We start from the raw sequence: 20484 nt of genomic DNA on the forward strand, positions 1-20484 counted from the left end.
TTTTTACTTTCGCCATCAATAAAATTGTTTCTATGAAAAAAAATCCTTTATTTTTTTGGTGCTGGACCTGGGGCTTGTACTCAGGGCCTGAGCACTCTCACTATACCTGAGGTTTTTGTCTGTCTGTCTGTCTGTCTGTCTGTCTGTCTGTCTCTCTCTCTCTCTCTCTCTCTCTCTCTCTCTCTCTCTCTTATGGGACTTTAACTCTGGGACTGGAGCTCTTCAGCTCAAGACTACTGCCCTACTTCTTGAGCCACAAGGCTACTTCCTTGAGTCACAGTGCTACTTCTCATGGACTTTAGTGCTACAGCTGGCTCTGAACCATGATCCTCAGATTTCAGCCTCCTGAGTAGCTAGGATTACAGGTGTGAGCCACCATGCCTGGCTCACTTTCAGCCTTTTTTGTTGGTTAATTGGTCTCATGAACATTGTTGCCCAGGCTGGCTTCAAACCTCAATCCTCAGATCTCAGCCTTCCGAGCAACTAAGATTATAGGTGTGTGCCACCAGCACCTGGTTTACGTTTTTTGTTTGTGACCTTGAACCCATTTGGTTCTTGCTCTGTCTACTGGTTCTCAAATTTCTCAGGACTGACTGCAGGATTAACCTACCATTTGCCTTTTGTTTGTGACTTTGCAACTGAGTACTATAAAGTTATAAGATCACTGTGTCTCTGAACTCCAGTCTTGAACTTTAGGTGTGGCTCAAGTGTGGAGTATCAGCTAGGAGGGGAAAAGCCAGCAAGAGATCCAGATCACTAAGTTCAAGCCCTGATACAGTCACAAAGCAAACCAAACCAACCCCCCTATCTTGGTTTGGTTTTTATTTGGACTTACCAGTTTTCTAAATGTTGTCTTGCTTAGTTTATGTTGCTATTTTCTTTAGGCACCCAGACATTGGTTGAATTGGAGTCTTACAAACTTTAAAAAAAATCAGTTTCTATTTCATAACAAAACGTTTTTCCTTGCCTTTTCTCTGAAGCTGTTTGCTAATATGACTAAGAATCTCATGTCAAATTACTCTGTCAGTGACATTACCTGGGAGAATATATGAAGTGACAGAGCCAGAGGATTAGGAATGACTCTAGTGGATACTTACATTTAAGTAACTGGTTAAAGCAAAAATAATTAAGGAAGTTAAAACCAGAGTGCATGGACAAAACAACAGAGTAGTTTTACAGTAGGAAGAGTTTTTAAGGAGAAGAACCAACTGTTAAATGCTATTTTGATGTAAGTCAGTACTGAAAAGAATTTGCTGGACTTAGCAGCAGAACAGTTATTTCTGTTTTGTTTTTGTTTTTTGTATTGGTAATAGGATTTGAACTTAGAGCTAGCTTCTCAATCTCAGTTGGCTTTTTTGTCAAGGCTGGTACTCTTCCACTTAAGCTACACCTCTACTTCCAAATCTTGCTGGTTCATTGGAAATAAGAGTCTCATGGATTTATGTGGTTGGGCTGGCTTTAAATCAGAATTCTTGTATGTCAGTGTCTTGGATAGCTAGGATTACAGGCATGAGCCACTGCTTCCAGGGTTTGATAGATGACAGAATTGTGTGAAGTAACTGTCTGCTGGGTAACTCACATCTGTAATCCCAGCTACTAAAGAGGCTGAGATCTGAGGACCATGGTTTCAAGCCATCCCAGACAAGAAACTCTGAAATATTTACCTCCAGTTAACCAACAAAAAGCCAATAGTGGAGCTGTGGCTCTAGTGGTAGAGCACTATCCTTGAGCAAAAAAGCTCTGATTTCAAGCCCCAGGATCAGTCATATGTACGCGTGCACACGCACTTGCATGTGTGCGCATGCGCACACATAAAATTGTACTAAGTAGAAATATTTTTGGTAGGAAAATGCTGTTTTGAAAATATGGCAGAGAACAATGTAAAACACAGAAAATTTTTTCCTTGCCTATGCTAGGCAGATGGTATGCCACTAAGTCATATTCTCAGCCTGGAATTAGATTTTGAAGTCAATTAAAAAATTTGGGGGGCAGGATCCCAGAATGTGGCCTAGTGATAGTGTGCTCACCTAGCATGCACAGCGCTCTGGGTTGGATTCTCTGGAACCGCATACCCAGAAAAAACAAGAAGTGGTGCTATGGCTCAAGTAGCAGAGTGCTAGCCTTGAGCAAAAAGTGTTAAAGGACAGTGTCCAGGCCCTGAGTTCAAGCGCTAGGACTGGCAAAAAAGAAAAAAAAAATTTTTTTTTTTGAAATGTTAGTAGCATTTGGGAATGAAGACCTCGGCGTCATAGACTTGTTGTTTATTGTTGTAGCCATGTATTTGTATGATACCAATCAATATGATTGAATGATTTAATGTAGAATTTATAGCTCAATTGTAGAAACAGAAAGTAGTTTTTTTTATTATTATTTTGTTGTTGTTGTTCCTGTGTTTTGTTTTGCCATGTATATGGCCAGAGAAACCAAGGAGTTGTCAAGATACTGGCTAAAGTGTCAGCCATACTTACGTTTTGGCTAACTTGAGAAGAAAGTAACAGGCAAGAGGAAAAGTTTAGGATATTATAAAAATAGGAACAGATTTGTAAATGTAAGGTCAAAGAAAAATATAATAAAAAATAGAGTAGGATGTGGATAAAAATATTAGCAGTTGTTAATTGGGTTGGGAGGGATGGGAAGAATGATAAAAGGGATGAAAGGGCCTGATATCTATCAAGATGCATTACACTTAACATGTGTTGAAGGATAATTCCTTTGTATAACTACTTAAAGGTATAGTAAAAAAAAATTAGAGTTAAAGTGTGTTGATTTTGTTGTTGTTGCTGGCCCTAGGATTTGAGTTCTGGACCTGCGTGCTATCCCTGAGCTCTCCCTTTGTGCTCAAAGGCTAGAACTCTACCAGTTGAGTTACAGCACCACTTCTGTGGTAGATAAGAGTCTCACAGAGTTTCTTGCCTAGGCTGGCTCTGAACTGTGATCCCCAGATCTTAGCCTCCTTAGTAGCTAGGATTACAGATAGAGCTACCAGTGGCTGGCATGAATTGTTGATTCTTAAGGAGCACTTTTTTTTTCCATTTTAATATCTGAAAATAAAGGCTCCAATTTAATTGATAATGCTGTTTTCTTATCGTAATATCAATGATGAATCTTTTGATTGACTTCATTATAAATTCCATAAAATATGATATTTACATTTTAGATTTAGATGGGTAGCAGTTAACACAGGATGTAGTCATTGAAGAATGTAAGTAAGAAGTGGCGGTAAATGATCTGATTGTATACATTATGCCCTTGGACTTTGAAAAAACAGCATAATGAGCTATTGTTTGTTTTGTCTGAGCTTCAGAAAGAAGTTTTTGTAGATACTACAAAAATTTTTGTAGGTACTAGTTACTACAAAGGAACTAAATGGGAACCATTCAGTTTGGAAAGCACATAATACAATACCTACCCCATAGTTGATACTCAGTAATAAGCTAAAAACAGCCATCTTAATTTTTTCCTTCTGAAATTGTCTTTATGTCTCCACTGAACTGTTGTAGCTGACTTCTGACTGGTAGTTTTGCTTTTGTCAATTCTTTCTTTCTTTCTTTCTTTTTTTATTTTTTGCCAGTCCTGGGCATGAGCTCAGGGCCTGAGCACTGTTCCTGGACTTTCTCAAGGCTAGGGCTCTACCACTTGAGCCACAGCACCACTTCTGGCTTTTTTCTATGTACGTGGTACCGAGGAATCGAACCCGGGCCTTCGTGCATGCAAGGTAAGCACTCTAACACCAGGCCAAACTCTCGGCCCCTGTATCAACTCTTTCTATTTTTCTATACTTAGTTTGAATGATTCTTCAGAAATAATAATCCTATCTTTCTTTCATGTATTCCTTTAATATATACATATACACACACATATCTATCTATCTATTTATCTATCTATCTATCTATCTGCACTGTTTCTCAAAGCTGGAGCTCTACCACTTGAGCCACAGTGCCACTTTCAGCTTTTTCTATGTATGTGGTACCTAGGAATCAAACCGGGGTCTTCGTGCATGCTAGGCAAGCACTCTACCACTAGGCCAAACTCCCAGCCCCTAGATATACTTCTTACGCAAACATTTTTCTTTCTAATAAGACTGTGATCTGCTTGAGGACAAAAACTGAATATTGTCTACTTCACTTGGATCTAGTAGGTGTTTAATAATTTCATTAAGCTAAAGGGACTATTGGGAATATGGAGGGGACTAAAGGAGTGTACAGACCTTTTTTATGATACTAATGAACTCAGGGCCTTGGTTTTCTTGCTGGCACTTGAGCCATGCCTCCAGTTTGGCATTTTGCTGATTAGTTAGGGATAAAGTCTCAGTAGATGTTTGTGTCTGTTCTGGCTTCAAACCATTTCCCTCATATCTCAGCCGCCTGAATAACTAGGATTACAGGCATGAACCACCAGTACTGGACTCAAGCCTTTTTTTTTTAATAGTTACTATTTTAAAAACAGTTACTAAAAGGAGACAATGGATTTGAGTAAAGGTTTAAATAAGGAGATAATTTAAAAAGCAAATGGAAAGGGGAAAGAATTATCATTTATGAAATTCATATTGTAAACAATTTATATTGTACTAAGACCAGGCTAGAGCATAAACAGTAATAATTTATGTGGGAAACTTTACATTAGGACATAACTCTATTCCTGTTTCAGAGGCCGAAGAGACAATACAAGCATCTGGGGAGATGAAACCAAAAGGGCAAGAGAGACCTGACAGTAATGGCAGATAAACTTGGTTTGGATTTGAAATGTGATCTGGCAGTCCAAGAAAGCTACTGCTATTCTGGACAGCCAGCAAAGAAGAATTGTGTCACAGCATAGGGAGTCCACAAGAGCCAATTGGGAATATTACATTTAGCACAGGGTCACCATGATAGAAACAGAAGTGGTAGCTCTGAAAGCAACTGCAGTGTTGAAAGGGCTACATAGGTGAATTTCTGAAGGTAAGTTAGAAATTTAAGCATACAGTATTGACTGAGCTCTACCACTACTATAAGGTCTAGAAGAAAAAAATACTCCCAAATAACATTAGAACAAGAGAGCAATTATTTAGCCTGGACTAAAGAAGTTTGTAAGAAGGTGAAAGTAAGGACAAGCAGGCAAATGTATATCTCTAAAAGAAATCTCAGATACCATTTATGGATGATAGTTCTGCCTTTTTCCTTCAAGACTTCAGAGTATGCAGCTATAAGGTCAAAATGTAGGGATTAGCCAAGCATTGTTTGTTTATGCCTGGAATCCTAGCTACTCTGGAAGCTGATATCTGAGGATAGTGGTTCAAAGCCAGTCCATGCCGGAAAGGACATGAGACACTTATCTCCAATTAGCTACCAGAAAACTGGAAATGGGCCAGGTACTGGTGGCTCACGCCTATAATCCTAGCTATTCAGGAGGCTGAGATTTGAGGATTGTGATTCAAAGCTTGCCTGGGCAGGGAAGACCATGAGACTCTTTATCTTCAATTAATCACTAGAAAACGAGAAATGGGGCTGTGGCTCAGGGGTAGGGCTGTAGCCTAGAGCTGAAGAGCTCAGGGACAGTGCTCAGTCCCAGAGTTCAAGCCCCATGATTCACAAAAAAATAAATAGAAGTGAATAAATATTGGCTGAGATCAGAGGATCGAGGTTCAAAGCCAGCCCGAAGCCAGCCTGAGCACTAAAAAAGTCCTTGAGACTCTTATCTCCAATCAATCACCAGAAAACTGGAAGTGGAAGAGGTGCTATGGTTCCAGGGGAGGGCGGTAACCTTGAGCTGAAGAGCCTCAGGGACAGCGCCCAGGTCCAGAGTTCAAGTCCCATGACTGGCCACCCCCCCAAAAAAAAGAAAGGAAAACAAATAGGTATACTAACAATAGGACTGGGGATATGGGTGGAGGATAGAGCACTTGCTTGGTAAGCAGGAAATGCTTGGTTAATCTCCATTACCACATAAAGAATGGAAAGAAGCATGAGGGAAGGCTTCAGTTGCCATGTCCATAGAAACCATGATTCACCTCTGAAGATAATAACATTTGATATGAAGACTGTGGAGTCAGACTTCATTTAAATGGATAATGAATTTTTCCTCAGTTGAATAAATTATACTCCTATGGATCTTCCAAAAGGCAAGTGACAGGATAGACTTAGTATAAGATTTATTGGATGGGATACTTGTGAACCATACGGGGAAAGAGAATCAAGAGTTGTCAGGGAGAGCTTTCAGTCAATTACCAGTAAAGGAAAAAGAAGGAAAGATTGGATAGGAAATGTTTCAGATGACAGTAAAGTTGGGGAACTCTCAGCCAGCAGATACGGAGTCCTCAAGCAGAAGTTGCCCTTTGAGGAGCTACTACCCCTGTCCTGCTGTGCTGTTAGTACTGGGAGTGTCTTGGGTCTACAATGCTGTGGGTGTTCTTGGGGAGTGGCTGTTGTAGGCTGAACTGTGCTAAACAATAGGTTCTCTTAAAGGAGGTCTGAATGACACATTCTCATTCCAGCCACACTTCTGTAGGGAGTTCATTTTGTAACAGGATTCATAAGTTTAGTGCATCCTGCCATATTAAATCTTTGCAATGGAATACAGTGGTACCCTTTTGTCTATGAAGAATATAATTTAAGATCCTCATTGGGTGTATGAAATCACATGTCATACTCAGTCCTGTATGAACTATATTGTTTCCACTGTATTTACAAAAAATTAATGCCTTTTTCTTCCTAAGTAAGCATGAATCATGTTCAACGGCCACAAATTTTTAGAATTTGAAGCTGGACAGCAAAAGTGGCACACATTTCCATCATAATTTTATTAGTAGATTTGTTCTTAGTAGCTCTTAGCAAACTCAGCATATAATTTTATTTTATTTTTTATTTTAATTTTTTTGCCAGCCCTGGTACTTGAACTCAGGGCCTGAGCACTGCCCTTGGACACTTTTTGCTCAAGGCTAGCAGTCTGCCACTTGAGCCACAGTGCCACTTCTGTTTTTTTTTTGTGTACATGGTTCTGGGGAAATTGAACTCATGCTAGGCGAGTACTCTACCACTAGGCCCCACTTCTGGCCCATAAATTAATTTCTCTTTCTTTCCTTCTTTCTTTCTTTCTTTCTTTCTTTCTTTCTTTCTTTCTTTCTTTCTTTCTTTCCTTCCTTCCTTCCTTCCTTCCTTCCTTCCTTCCTTCCTTCCTTCCTTCCTTTTTTTTTTTTGTGGGTCATGGGGCTTGAACTCAGCCTGGGCGCTGACCCTGAGCTCTTCAGCTCAAGGCTACTGCACTATCCCTGAGCCACAGCTGTTTTTCTAGTGATTAATTAGTACATATCTAGAACTCTCCTTGCAGAGGATTACAGTAGTTCAAACCCTAAATACATAAGGCCTTATAGGCTGAGGCCAAATTAATGGACCTCCAGGACATGGAAACAAGAGCTTAATTATAAGTGACTGTTATTCTTTATGTGTTATGTTTTTCTCTCTTCTCTTGTGTTGCCCTTTGGATAATCTCATATTGTTACAGTATCCCACTTTGTTACCTGGTATATTATATAGATGTTTACTTGTTTATTTGAAATAGGAGGGGAAAAGTGAGGGGAGGGGATGGGGGAAGGAAATGGAGACAAAAACATAAGGGATATCAATGTGTAAGAAGTAATGCACCCTCTATCTGGCAAATATAACTGTAACCCCTCTATGCATCGAAATAAAAAAAAATATAAAAAAAAGAATAAAAGTAAAACTTTAAGACTTAAAAAAAAGAGAGTTCTTTAGTGCCTGGGCTGGCTTTCAGCCTTGATCCGCTGGTCTCAGCTTCCTGTGTAGCTAAGATTACAGACGTGAGCCACTGCGCTGTGCTGGGCTTTCATGCTTATAATCTTGTCTGTTCCCCTTTTTGCTTTTTTTTCCCCCCTATTTATTTTGTTGAATAAGGCATTTTATTGATTAATTTTTTGCCTAACTGGTCTTTTAGCTATAACTTTATTTTTTTCTGGTTTAGGAAAAAATACTTTTAGTTTATAATATAAATCTCTGTGTAATACATCATACCAATCCTAATTTTGGATTAATTTCCTCTTTTATTCCAAACAAAAAAATTTTGTAAAACTATTTTAAACTTTTGTGGGAAATTGCAATGTAAACCTTTAATAAATTATAAGGTATTGTTATTATTTTATTTTATTTTTTGGTCAGTCATGGGGCTTGAACTCTGGGTCTGGGCGTTGTACCTGAGCTCTTCAGCTCAAGGCTATGGCCCTGCTTCTTGAGCCACAGCACCACTTCTGGTTTTCTGGTGGTTAGTTGGAAATAAGAATCTCTGGGACTTTAGTGCCTGGGCTGGCTTTGAACCTCAATCCTCAGATCTCAGCCTCTTGAATAGTTAGGATTATAGGCATGAGCCACAACGCCCGGCTTAACGTATTATTTTAATATGATATTATGGCAGTTCACATGTTGGTACTCCAGTATTATAATTTCTATTTTCCTCCAAAGCCTTTGAATTATTGTTACCATATTTTTGTTTCTGCATATCACTCAATGGTGCTTTGTTATTTTAATTTTCCTTTAAACAGGTTTAAGTCTATAATTAGGGAAAATACTTTTATTCATGTAACTGTTGTTTTGGTGTTCTTCACTTTTGTATAGATCATCTTTTCATTTGGTATCTTTTTAACATTTGTCTGAATCACTTTATCATTTCTTACATATACTACAAGATTGCTGGTGATGCTTTCTTGTAGTTTTTATATATCCAGGAAGGTATTTTGCTTTGTCTTTAAATGTATTTTCACAGAGTATTCAATACTAGATCACATTATTTTGTTCTGTTTAGGGCTTAAAATATTTTCCTACATTTTCTCACTAAGTTGTTTATATTTTTTCCTTTGTACATAAGGGTTTTCAGATGCTTTTATGTTTTCTTTTCTATCACTGATTTTGGGCAATTGGATTGTGAAGTTTCTTGATACAGTTTTGTTCATACTTCTTGTGGCTGGCATTTATTGAACGTCCTGGAACCATGGGTGTGTAGTTTTTTTTTTATCAAATTTATAATTTATTTTTATCATTTATGATATAAATGGATATAAATACATTAGATCACTCAAGTTTCCATATTGTTCTGTTCTTTCTCTCCCTTCTGCCTCCCCCTCTCCCTCCCCTTCTGCCATTTTTGTTTTTGTGTTTGTTTTGTGTGTGGGGGGGGGTTAAGTTAGACTCTTGATATGTGACCTAGACTGGCCTTGATCTTTCTTTTTTTTTTTTTTTTTTTTTTTTTTTGCCAGTCCTGGGCTTGAGCTCAGGGCCTGAGCACTGTCCTTGGACTTTCTCAAGGCTAGAACTCTACCACTTGAGCCTCAGCACCACTTCTGGCTTTTTTCTATGTATGTGGTACCAAGGAATCGAACCCAGGTCTTTATGCATGCTAGGCAAGCACTTTAACCACTAGGCCAAACTCCCGGCCCCTGGCCTTGATCTTTCTATATAGCCCAGGATGACTTCAAACTAGTAATTCTCTCCTGCCCCAGTCTACTGAGTACTGAGATTATAGGTGCCAGTGTCACCTTGCCTGGTTCTGTCCCCCCCCACTTTTTGGCCTGTCTTGGGGCTTGAACTCATGGCCTGATAATTGTCCTTGGGTTTTCTTGAGGCTAGCACACTACCACTTGAACCACAGCACCACTCCCAGCTTTTACTGTGTATGTGGTACTGGGAAATCGAACCCAGGGCTTTGTGTATGCTAGACAACCATTCTACCACTAGGCCACATTCCTGGATCCTCTGTTCATTTTTTTTAAGTCCTTTTTTTTTTTTAATTAAAGAATTTATTAACTGATTTTTACATTGTATTTCAAATGTCATGTTTAACAAACAAGTATTCAAGAAGGGAATCTCTATATACAATTACTGGCACATAGTAAAAGTCCTTTTTTAAAATTTTTTTTATTTTATTTTGAATTATTTATATCACTATATCTTCAAATTCACTAGACTTTAGTGTTTAATTTGCCACTAATTCTGGTAACACAGGTTTCTCATTATGAATTCTTTTTAAAGGCATTTTTTAAGTATAGAGTTTTAGATTAGTACTTTCTTTTTCCATTATATTACAGATGTTGCTCTATACTCTTTTGTCCAGTGTTCTTTTCAGTGAGGAAGCCCTGCAGGATACTGACCTTTGGTATGGTAGGCTTCCATTTGAACTTAGGTCAAATTTGAGCTTCATTAATTTTTTTGTTGTTGTTTGTTTTTGCCAGTCCTGGGGCTTGAGCACTGTCTTTGGACACATTTGTTTTGCTCAAGGCCAGTGCTCTGCCACTTGAGCCACAACACCACTTATGGCTTTTGCAGTGTATGTGGTTCTGGGGAATTGAACCCAGGGCTTCATGTGTGCCAGGTGAGCACGCTATCACTGAGCCATGCACCCTGCCCCAAGAGCTACGTTAATTTTAAAGCTCTATTTTCCCTAGAATTTAGATAATGTTCTTGGGATTTAGGTTTCCCACACAGACCTGTAGAAGCCAGAAGTACTCCCGATTGAATGTGAGATCCAATAATTAATGGTTCTTCATTCCTTTGGTGGTTCTTTCCTCATCCTCAAGTAGTTTTGTTTTTTGTTTTTTGGAGTTTTTTTTGGCCAGTCCTGGGATTTGAACTTTGGGCCTAGGCACCATTTCTCAACCTTTTCTGCCCAAGGCTAGTTCCCTGCTTTGAGCCACAATGTCACTTCCAATTTTCTGGTGGATATTTGGAGATAAGAGTGCTGTGGACTTTCCTGGCTGGGCCAGCTTTGAACCACAGTTTTCAGATCTAAGCTTCCTTGGCTACTAGGATTACAAGCATGAGCCACAGTCCTGGGCTTGAGCTCAAGGCCTGAGCACTGTCCTTGGACTTTCTCAAGGCTAGAGCTCAACTACTTGAGCCTCAGCACCACTTCCGGATTTTTTCTGTGTATGTGGTACCAAGGAATCGAACGCTGGTCTTCGTGCATGCTAGGCAAGCACTTTATCACTATACCAAACTCCTGGTCCTCAACTAGTTTCTGTATGGGGGAAAAAAAAATTTCTTTCAGGACATCTCTGTCCTGATAAGTACTCGTCTGGAGTCTAGATCACACCTAGATCTGTAAAATTTTAGAGTTTTGTTTTTGTTTTTTGTTTTTTGTTTTTATGAAAATACCTTCTTTCCTGAGAACTCTAGCTTTCTCGTGACTCTCTTTAACCCAGAGCACTCACTGGTAAAAACCCAGCAGTGTTTTCCTTTCCTGTATTGGAGTCTGGAAACTCTCCTTGAAGTAAACTGTGGTAATTTGAGAGTCACAACATTTTGTCTCCTACAGAGAACATTGCCTTGTGTTTCTGTGTCTAAAAGCTGTTCTTTCATATATTGTATTTTTTTCCTATTTTAGCTGAGAGTGAAATCTGTTTCCTTTCTTCCATTTTGGTTGGAACTAGGAATGTTTTGAACATGGTAAATACTTGAGGAAGGCAGCAAAATCTTGTGAATCCTCATGTGCCCATTTGTCTGCCAACTTGAACAATTGTTAGCTGATAGTTAATCAGCTTCATTTCTACTCCCATTTTCTTCCCTCTCCCTATATTACTGTGGAGGAAATTCTACAATTCTTAATATTTTGAGGAATTTAGATTTTTTTAGATTAATGCACAGTTAATTTCGAATACTGTTTATTCAACCATGTGTCTACATTTGGAAAATTGTAATAATTAGCTTTCAGAATGATGACTGAACCATTAAGAAAAGCTTAAAATGATTGTTCATTTCATTTGAGAAAGTAGAAAAGTACATTTTAGAGCAGAAAAAAAAAACTGAATAGTTGAGTTTCAGGTAGTAGAGTTTAGAAATGCTTTCAAATCTACTTGTACTACTTATTAGTTATAGGACATGAGTATTTCTCAGTATAAGTCTTCATTTTCTTATCTTAGCCCTACTTTTTTTATAATGAAAAATGTAATATCTTTTCATCTCACTAAATTCTGTCTGATAGCTAGAATGCTATGTAAAGTTGTTCTGCCATTTAGAGTAGTGCATGGGTTTTTACCTGAGCACTATCATTTACTAAAAAAAAATGGTTGTAGAAAAGATACCTACCTTATCCTTAGTTTATTGCTAAATGATATTTAATGTAGATAAAATATAATTCTAGCTATTTAGGAGATTGAGATCTGAGGATCATGGTTCAAAGCCAGCCTAGGCTGACAAATCTATGAGACTCTTAATCTCCATATAACTAGTAAAAAGCTAGAACTGGAGGTGTAGCTCAAGTGGTACTATACCACTAGCTATTAACAAAAAAGGTGAGTGGAGCCAGGCATTGGTGGCTCACAGCTGTAATCCTACCTACTTAGGAGGCTGAGATCAGAGGATCAGGGTTTGAAGCCCACCCGGGCTGGAAATTCTGTGAGACTTTTTTATTTTTTATTTTGCCAGTCATGCGGCTTGAACTCAGGGCCTGAGCACTGTCCTTGGGCTTTTCTCAAGGCTAGAGCTCCACCACTTAAGCCACAGCAGCATTTCCAGCTTTTTTCAATGTATGTGGTACTGAGGAATTGAACCCCGGCCTACGTGCATGCTAGGCAAGTACTCTACCACTAGGCCAAACTCCCGGCCCCTCTGTGAGACTTTTATCTCCAATTAATCACTAGAAAATGAGAAGTGGTTCTGTGGCTTAAAGTGGTGGTAGCCTTCAGCAGAAGAGCTCAGGGACCGAGCCCAAGCCCTGAGTTCAAGCCCCATCACTGACAGCCCCCCCCCCAAAAAAGAGCAAAAGCATGAGGCCTTGAGTTCAAACTCCAGAAATGTGTGTGTGTGTGCGTGTGCGTGTGTGCGTGTGTGTGCGCGTGTGCGTGTGCGTGCGCGCACACTGTGTATGCATGCACACACAGCTAGGAAATAGTTTCCTGTTTCTTTTTTTTTCAAATGCACACAGTTTATGTTTATTAATTTGTTTTAAACATCAAACACTGCACCAAAATATGAGTCATTTATTTTAAGACATCTTTACCATGACTAAGATAGTGTACTGTTCACAATTTCTGACAACTTAAAACTTATTAGTGACATTGCTATCTAATAATCAAATACTTCATCAGTTGAACGTAATTATTTTTTTTATTTTTTTAATGTTTTACTATAAATGAAAATTAAGATGTCACGAAAGTATGATTATAAAGCAGAAGGCACCGTCGTAGCTAAAAACTGGCTCACTCTGTTTGTAGGGGGCACAAGGACCACACTCACAAAGGTCATCCATAGTGACATTACTGACAGCAGTCATCTACTATCTGAAATTTCACTTTAAAAACAAATTTAAGGGGGCCCTAGCTATGATGAACTTCTAGCCAGGGAATATAGAAGACAAACCATTTACAGATGCCTCAAATCTCTACAAACACACAGATTTACAGAAATAATCCTAAAAGCAGGAATGTCAGGCCAGGATGAAGCGTGCTCTTGAGAAGCAATCTGCATTTAGGATGTTTGAACAAAGTGTTTCTCCTGCTGGATAGTGTCCTTTGAAGGAAGAGTGTTTTTTTCCTCAGTATTAGTTTTCTTCAGTTTTGATCTGTCAAACTTCTCCACTTCAGACATATCTGGCTTATCACTCATTTTGACTGGAGGCCTGGTGACTCTGGCTAGGACCTGGGCTGAAGACAGGCTGGCCGGCACAGTGCTGGTTAGGTTGAACGTAATTATTAAAAGAACAAAATTTCTCCTTCCCTTTTTTACCTTCAAGGCAAACAGAAAGATAATTTTCACCTGGAAAAAAAATGGTTGGTTTAACCAGTTTTAAAGTGAACCCAGCATGCTCTAAAACATGGAGAATCATGACTCCCAGAGTAAAGATGAGGATACTAGAAAAGCTAAACTCCCTGGAAGAAACTGTTCTAACCCACTTGCAGAAAAGAAGGTGCTTATGTTCTTCCTAACCATTTTTTTTTTTTCTTGCGAAGGCCTGGTTACACCAATGAGGGCAACCACAGAAAGATGTGTCGCCCATCAGAAAGTGGTCTGGTCAGGGCGGACGCCCTTGCCAGTCACTTAGCTCTTCTAATTTGTTGAGCTACTTTTATACCAGAAAAGCAGAAAATGACATACAGAAATTACCTGATTGGTGCAGTCAGGCATTCACCTTATTTTGGCAGCGTTCAGCCTGCTACTAGTTGAAGAATCTGCTGCTGTGATTGTCTTAAGCTCAGTTGCTTAGCTGCAATAGTATGCTCAGGTTGTTACAACTGCTTTTATGTCAAACTAGCTACTACATATTGAGATCTGTTTGGATCACTTCTGGTTTAGGCCTTTATTTCTCTTCAACTATTCCCCTAATTTTTGTTGTTATCTTCTCAAATGTTCAAAGATGGAAATCATAAGTATGAGCCATGATGTCACCTTCTTCAGCCATCACAGTGAATCTGTCAGTACAGAGTTTTACATGTTAATATATATAATTAACACATTAACATACCTCATGTTATGGATTGAATTTTGAACTTATCCCCTCATGTATTTGATGCATTGTAACTCCTGTTATAAGAAAGTCTTAGGAACCTTTGGGAAGTGATTCGGTTTAGAGTAATTCGTAAGGATAGAGCACTCATTGTGGAATTAGTTAGTACTCTTAAAAGAGAAAGAAATGTGAAAACTTGCTGTCTTTACCATATAAGGATACAAGAAGACAGCAGCTGTCCATAAGCTAGGAGGAGGTGTTGAAATGGGTTCTTGCCAAGTTCTGAATTTGCTGGCACATTGACCTCAGACTTCCCAGCCTCCAAATCTATAAGTAACTGTTCACTTTGAAGCCACTTAATCTGCAGTATTTTGTTGTGACAGCCTGAGCAGATTAAAACACCTAGGAAGTAAAAAAAAAAGGAGAAAAATATTTGAAAAGTAATGAGACACTATCACATTATTCATTTTGGCATTTATGCATTCTTAGTGTTTCAGTTTGAGATACTTATTTTAGTTTGTTTAAATAATTCAGTTTTTCCCTTAACTTACCTTTTTTTTAAATTAACGGCTGCAGACAGTTTTTGTTGTGCTAGCTAGCCTCTAATGTAGTATTTCTTGAATTGGTTTGTATGTATGCTTTTAATTTTTTAAATGAAATATCTACTTTCCCCCTTTCCCCCCCTCCCAAGAAACAAATACCTCTTTGGGAAAGCTAGGCTACAGATTGAGTTCCAGTGATTTCCAAAGTCTCATAGTCCTCTACTGCGTGAATACTAGCAGGAACTGGTCATAGACCTGTTTTTAATGGCTTTAAATTAATGTTATTGGTAATAGGAGTATTAGGAATGTACACAGGGCAGGAACAAAAGTAGTTTTGTCTGGTAGAGGAGAATAAGGCTTTAGAATATCTTGAGTTAAAAATCTTAATTTTAGCCTTTAATGGGCCAAAGGCAGTGTCTTATTTGTAGCTCAGACTGGCCTGGCACTTTTAGTCTTGTAAGTGCTAGGATATACTACTACACCTAAATTTGTGTTTTCCAAAAAGAATTATATATGACCCCATAAGTATTAACAATACCACATAACTTTTTTTAAAGGTACATAAGAATGTAAATTCATAGGTAAAGGTCTGAAAGTTGAGACTGAATTGCTAATAGCAATCATCATTAAGTTAATATAAAAGATTAATTTCGGTTTTCATTATTGTTTAGATTTCAAGTGCACATTAATAAGTAACTTCTGTACTTTTAAGCAGAAGAACTACAAAGGTGGTAAAAGAAGTCATCAGAAATGACATGAAATCCAGAATTCATAAGAGCAATATATTTAGCCTGGCGTGGTGGCTCACGCCTGTAATCCTAGCTACTCAGGAGGCTGAGGGGTGAGGATCAAGGTTCAAAGCCAGCCTGGGCACTAAAGTCCCTGAGACTCTTATCTCTGACCACCAGAAAACCAGAAGTGGCACTATGGCTCAAGGGGTAGGACGGTAGACTTGAGCTGAGGAGTCTAGGGACAATGCCCAGGCCCAGAGTTCAAGCCCCATGACCAATAAAAAAAAGAGCAATATATTTGACTATATAAAATAAACATCCAAATAGAGTATAATTAGAGCAGTTTTGCAGTGATGGCATTTTCTACTAGTAATATATATTTTTATAATTCTAAAACAGATTGGTATGAGACATATATTTTTAAAATGTAAATGTAAAATGCCATATGTTCAAAGGAATGAAGAAATGAATACTTAGAGATGTTGATGGGAATATAAATTGTTACTTTGCTGGAAGGCATGTTGACAGTAGAGAATTGTTATTTTCCCTTAGAATTGTCCTCAATTTTTACTTTTATTATTCTTAGTAGTAGTGGTGGTGGTGGTGGTGGTGGTGGTGGTGGTGGTGGTGGTGGAGTTAGTGTTAGTAGTAGCAGCAGTAGTACTAGCAGCAGAATTTCCTATTATAGCTTAGGCTGGCCTTGAGTTCCTCATCCTGTTGCCCCAGCCTCTTGAGTACTGGTATTTATAGGCATGTACTACCTTGCTGAGCTCTATACTTTCTTCTCTTTTTTCTTCTTTTCCTCCTCCTCCCTTCTCTTTTTCTGGTGAGGAAGTGGCTTTAGGGATTGATGCAGGGTCTTCCAAATGTTGGTTAAACTATTCTGTCACTAAGCTATATCATCAGCTCTTTTGGAAAAAAAAAAAAATTAAGTTAAGGCCGGGAGTTTGGCCTAGTGGTAGAGTGCTTTGTCTAGCATGCACGAAGACCGGGGTTCGATTCCTCGGTACCACATACATAGAAAAAAGCCAGAAGTGGTGCAGAGGCTCAAGTGGTAGAGCTCTAGCCTTGAGAAAGTCCAAGGACAGTGCTCAGGCCCTGAGCTCAAGCCCAGGACTGGCAAAAAAAAAAAAAAAAAAAAAAAAAAATTAAGTTAATTAAAAAAAAAATAGAGGGGCCGGGCATTTGGCCTAGTGATAGAGTGCTTGCCTAGCATGCACGAAGACCCGGGTTCAATTCCTCGATACCAAAGAAAAAAGCTGGAAATGATGCTGTGGCTCAAGTGGTAGAGCTCTAGGCTTGAGAAAGCCCAGACCCTGAGACTGACAAAAAAAAAAATAGAAGAAAGCAAAACATTATGGACATAAAAATGTAAATTAGGGCCAGAAGTTTGGCCTAGTGGTAGAGTACTTGCTTAGCATTTATGAAGCCCTGGGTTCAATTCCTTGGTACCACATACATAGAAAAAAGCCAGATGTGGTGCTGTTGTGGCTCAAGTGCTAGAACTCTAGCTTTGAGAAAGTTCAAGGACAGTGTCCAGGCCCCGAGTTCAAGCCCCAGGACTGGCAAAAAAAAAAAAGTGAATTAAGCCAGGCATTGGTGGCTCATGATTGTTATTGTAGCTACTCAGGAGGCTGAGATCTGAGGATCACAGTTTTGAGGCCAGCCCAGGCAAGAAAGCCCAAGATTCATATCTGCAGCCACTGAAAGCTGGAAGTGGCTCAAACAGTAGAGTATTATCTATGTGCAAATAAGTTCAGGGACAGCACCCAGACCCCAAGTTCAAACCCTAGGACTGACATACACAAAATGTAGATTAAGTTGCCAGTCATGGTGGTCTTGCAGTCCCAGCACTCCAGAGGCATGGGCAAGAAGACTAAGAATTCAGGGCCAGCTTGGACCATATAGTGGTACCTTGTTTCAAAAATAAGGGCTAAGGATTCAGCTCATGGTAGATTATTTGTCTAGAAGAAAACAGTATTTATTTATAGAGTAGATTTAGAAACAATATCTGCTTTTCAGTAAGCTAGGATACATTTATGTGGTGGAGTATTAGCCACTTCTAGAAATTCAAAGTATGAGTAGTATATTGTTGAATGCAACAGTGTTGTAAATACATTTTGTATTATCTTAGTCCTTAGAATAAAGACTTTGTATTTCTGTTCAAAGGAAACTTGGATAACAGAAGTTAAGTAACTTGCCAAAAATCTAATAGAAAGTCACATAGCTAGGACTCAGCTTGTCTGGTTTTAAAATTCACATAGAGGGTCAGGAGTTTGGCCTAGTGGTAAAGTGCTTGCCTAGCATGCATGAAGACCTGGGTTCAATTCCTTGGTACCACATACACAGCAAAAAGCTGGAAGTGGTGCTGTGGCTCAAGTGGTAGCACTCTAGCCTTGAAAAAAGTCCAAGGACAGTGCTCAGCCCCTGAGTTCAAGCCCCACAACTGGCACAAAAAGAAGATAAACAAAAATAAAAATAAAATTCACATAGAAAAGACCATAGTATGACTTCATTTTCACATATAAAGTATATCTGAAGCATATATTCTGAATATCAGCAGTGGTAATAGCTGAGTGTTAGAATTATGGTAGATTTTTATCTCTTGTTACTGTTTTCCATAATGAACATAAATGAATTTTTTTTCCCAGTACTGATACAGAGTCTTGAACTTGGGCAGAGGAATGTAGCTCTCATTTAACTTTTTTTTTTTTTTAACTCACTGGAAATATACCTCTAGCTTTTTTGCTGATTAATTGGAGATGAGTCTGAGAGACTTTTGTGTGTGTGTGTGTTTGGAGGGATCCTGGGACTTAAACTCTGGACATTGTCCCTAAGCTTTTCAGCTCAAGGCTACCACCCTAACCCTTAAGCCACAGCACCACTTCTGGTTTTCTGATGGTTAATTGGAGATAAGAGTCTCACAGACTAGTGCCTGGACTGGCTTTGAACTGCAATCCTCAGACCTCCGCTTCCTGAGTAGCTAGGATTACAGGCATGAGCCACGACACCCAGCTTTCTCAGAGACCTCTGTGTGGACCGGCTTAGCACTGTGATCTTCAGATCTCAACCTCCTGAGTAGCTAGGATTACAGGTGTAACCACTGGGTGCCCAGCTGTAAATGACTTCTATCACAAAAGTTGTTTAAAAAAAGTTCATTTCACAGAAGAAGGAGGGAGGAATGGGTTAAAGAATAAATATCCTTCATCCCTTCTGCTTCTGGATGTGTTTCTAGAATATACTTTGGAGTATGAGCAAGCGTATTTACTCTTCATGCTTTAGATTTCTTCTTTGCACTGATGCATTAAAAAGTAGAAAGTTAAACTAGCTGCATATTATGAAATCGAAAGATGTGAACAGATGAAAAATCTTCAGTATAATTGATACAAAATTGTTAGTTCCTTAGGCCTGGGATCATGGCTACTTAGCAACAAGATTCAGAAGCAAGAAGCACAGTAACTTAAGAGGGAAGTTTTTCAACAACTTTTCAGTAGAGAAATCCATTTTACTTCTTTCAACCAATTCTTTTTGTTAGTTTTATGGGTTTCTTACCTGGATGAAAAGCATTTGAACCAGTCATAAGGAAATAACTCTCCTTTGTGATTGACTTTTTGTGCATTTCTGTTGCCATGTCAGCCAGCTGCTTGCAACCTCCCTCCCTGAAGCAAGAGAAGGTACTTGGGAAAGAAAGGTGAGAGAAAGAGACAGAAATTCAAGGAAGAGAGTGTTATATTTCTGTTCTTGAGTCTCATTGTTTCATTAAATGCTTAGAATATGTTGCCTATAGTGTTGGTCCTTAGCCATTTTTCTCAGGTGCTGAGAGACATTATCTATTATTGTTGTTTCCCCGTTTAATTTGTATGTAGGATCCTGTCACTATTTGGGACAACAGTAATGCATCCTAAGCTATCTTTTTAAAAATCTCTTTTAAAAATTGTTTATTTGGTTATCTGAAATTGGATAGGGAACGGGGGAAAACAAGATGAGGGGTGGGGGAGTGGGGAAGGGAAATGGGGACCAAGACATGTGAAAGGGTATCAATGTATGGGAATTAATGCAAATATCTGGCAAATATCATGTAACCCTTCTATTAATTACAATAAAAAAATAAGTAGCCTGAAAGATTAGGCGGGGTAGCTCTCTCACTCACGGGTCAGTGTGATTCTTGATGCTAGGCACAGAATAAAACTAACTTCTGAAAAAAAAAAATTGTTAATGGTGCTGGTACTGGGCTTGAACTCAGACCTTGCAGTCTTGCTTTGCTTCCTTGCTGACAGCTAGCCTGCTACCACTTGAGCCATTCTTCCAGTCTGTCATTTGGCTGGTTAATTGGAGATGGAGTTTTGAGGACTTTTCTGCCTGGGCTGGCATCAAACCTAGATTTTCTAGGTCTTGGCCTTCTGAGTAACTAGGATTACAGGTATAATCCACTGGCACTTAACTATACTTTTTTTTTGTTTTTGATCAGTTGTGCAGTATTAACTCAAGCCCTGGGCACTGTCCCTGAGCTCTTTCCCTCAAAGCTAGTGCTCTGCCACCTACTTCCAGTTTTACGATGTTAACTAGAGATAAGAGTCTTCTGAGCTTTCCTGTACAGGATGCATTAAACCTTGACCCTCCGATCTCAGCCTCCTGAGTAGCTAGAATTATAGGTTTAATCCACCAGTGCCTGGCTTTCTTATCACTAGCAAAACTTAGGAAAATGAACGCTTGTGTAGATCAGACTTTATGACTTTTGGGTTCTCAAAGACTTGTTTTGAGTATTGCTATTAATATTTTCTAGATGTCTAAAT

The 20484-nt window shown here is 38.9% G+C and overlaps 1 protein-coding gene and 1 pseudogene across 1 annotated transcript in view; one reads left to right on the forward strand and one right to left on the reverse strand.

The window, feature by feature from the left end:
• Ahcyl2 (adenosylhomocysteinase like 2) overlaps positions 1–20484 on the forward strand; it is a 160285-nt gene that overhangs the window by 48741 nt on the left and 91060 nt on the right. The window lies entirely within an intron of this gene.
• Positions 13443–13580, reverse strand: LOC150063560 (thymosin beta-15A pseudogene; annotated as a pseudogene).

The sequence above is a fragment of the Megascapheus bottae genome, chromosome 5, assembly GCF_031878675.1.
Source record: "Megascapheus bottae isolate mThoBot1 chromosome 5, mThoBot2.hap1, whole genome shotgun sequence".
NCBI lineage: Eukaryota > Metazoa > Chordata > Mammalia > Rodentia > Geomyidae > Megascapheus > Megascapheus bottae.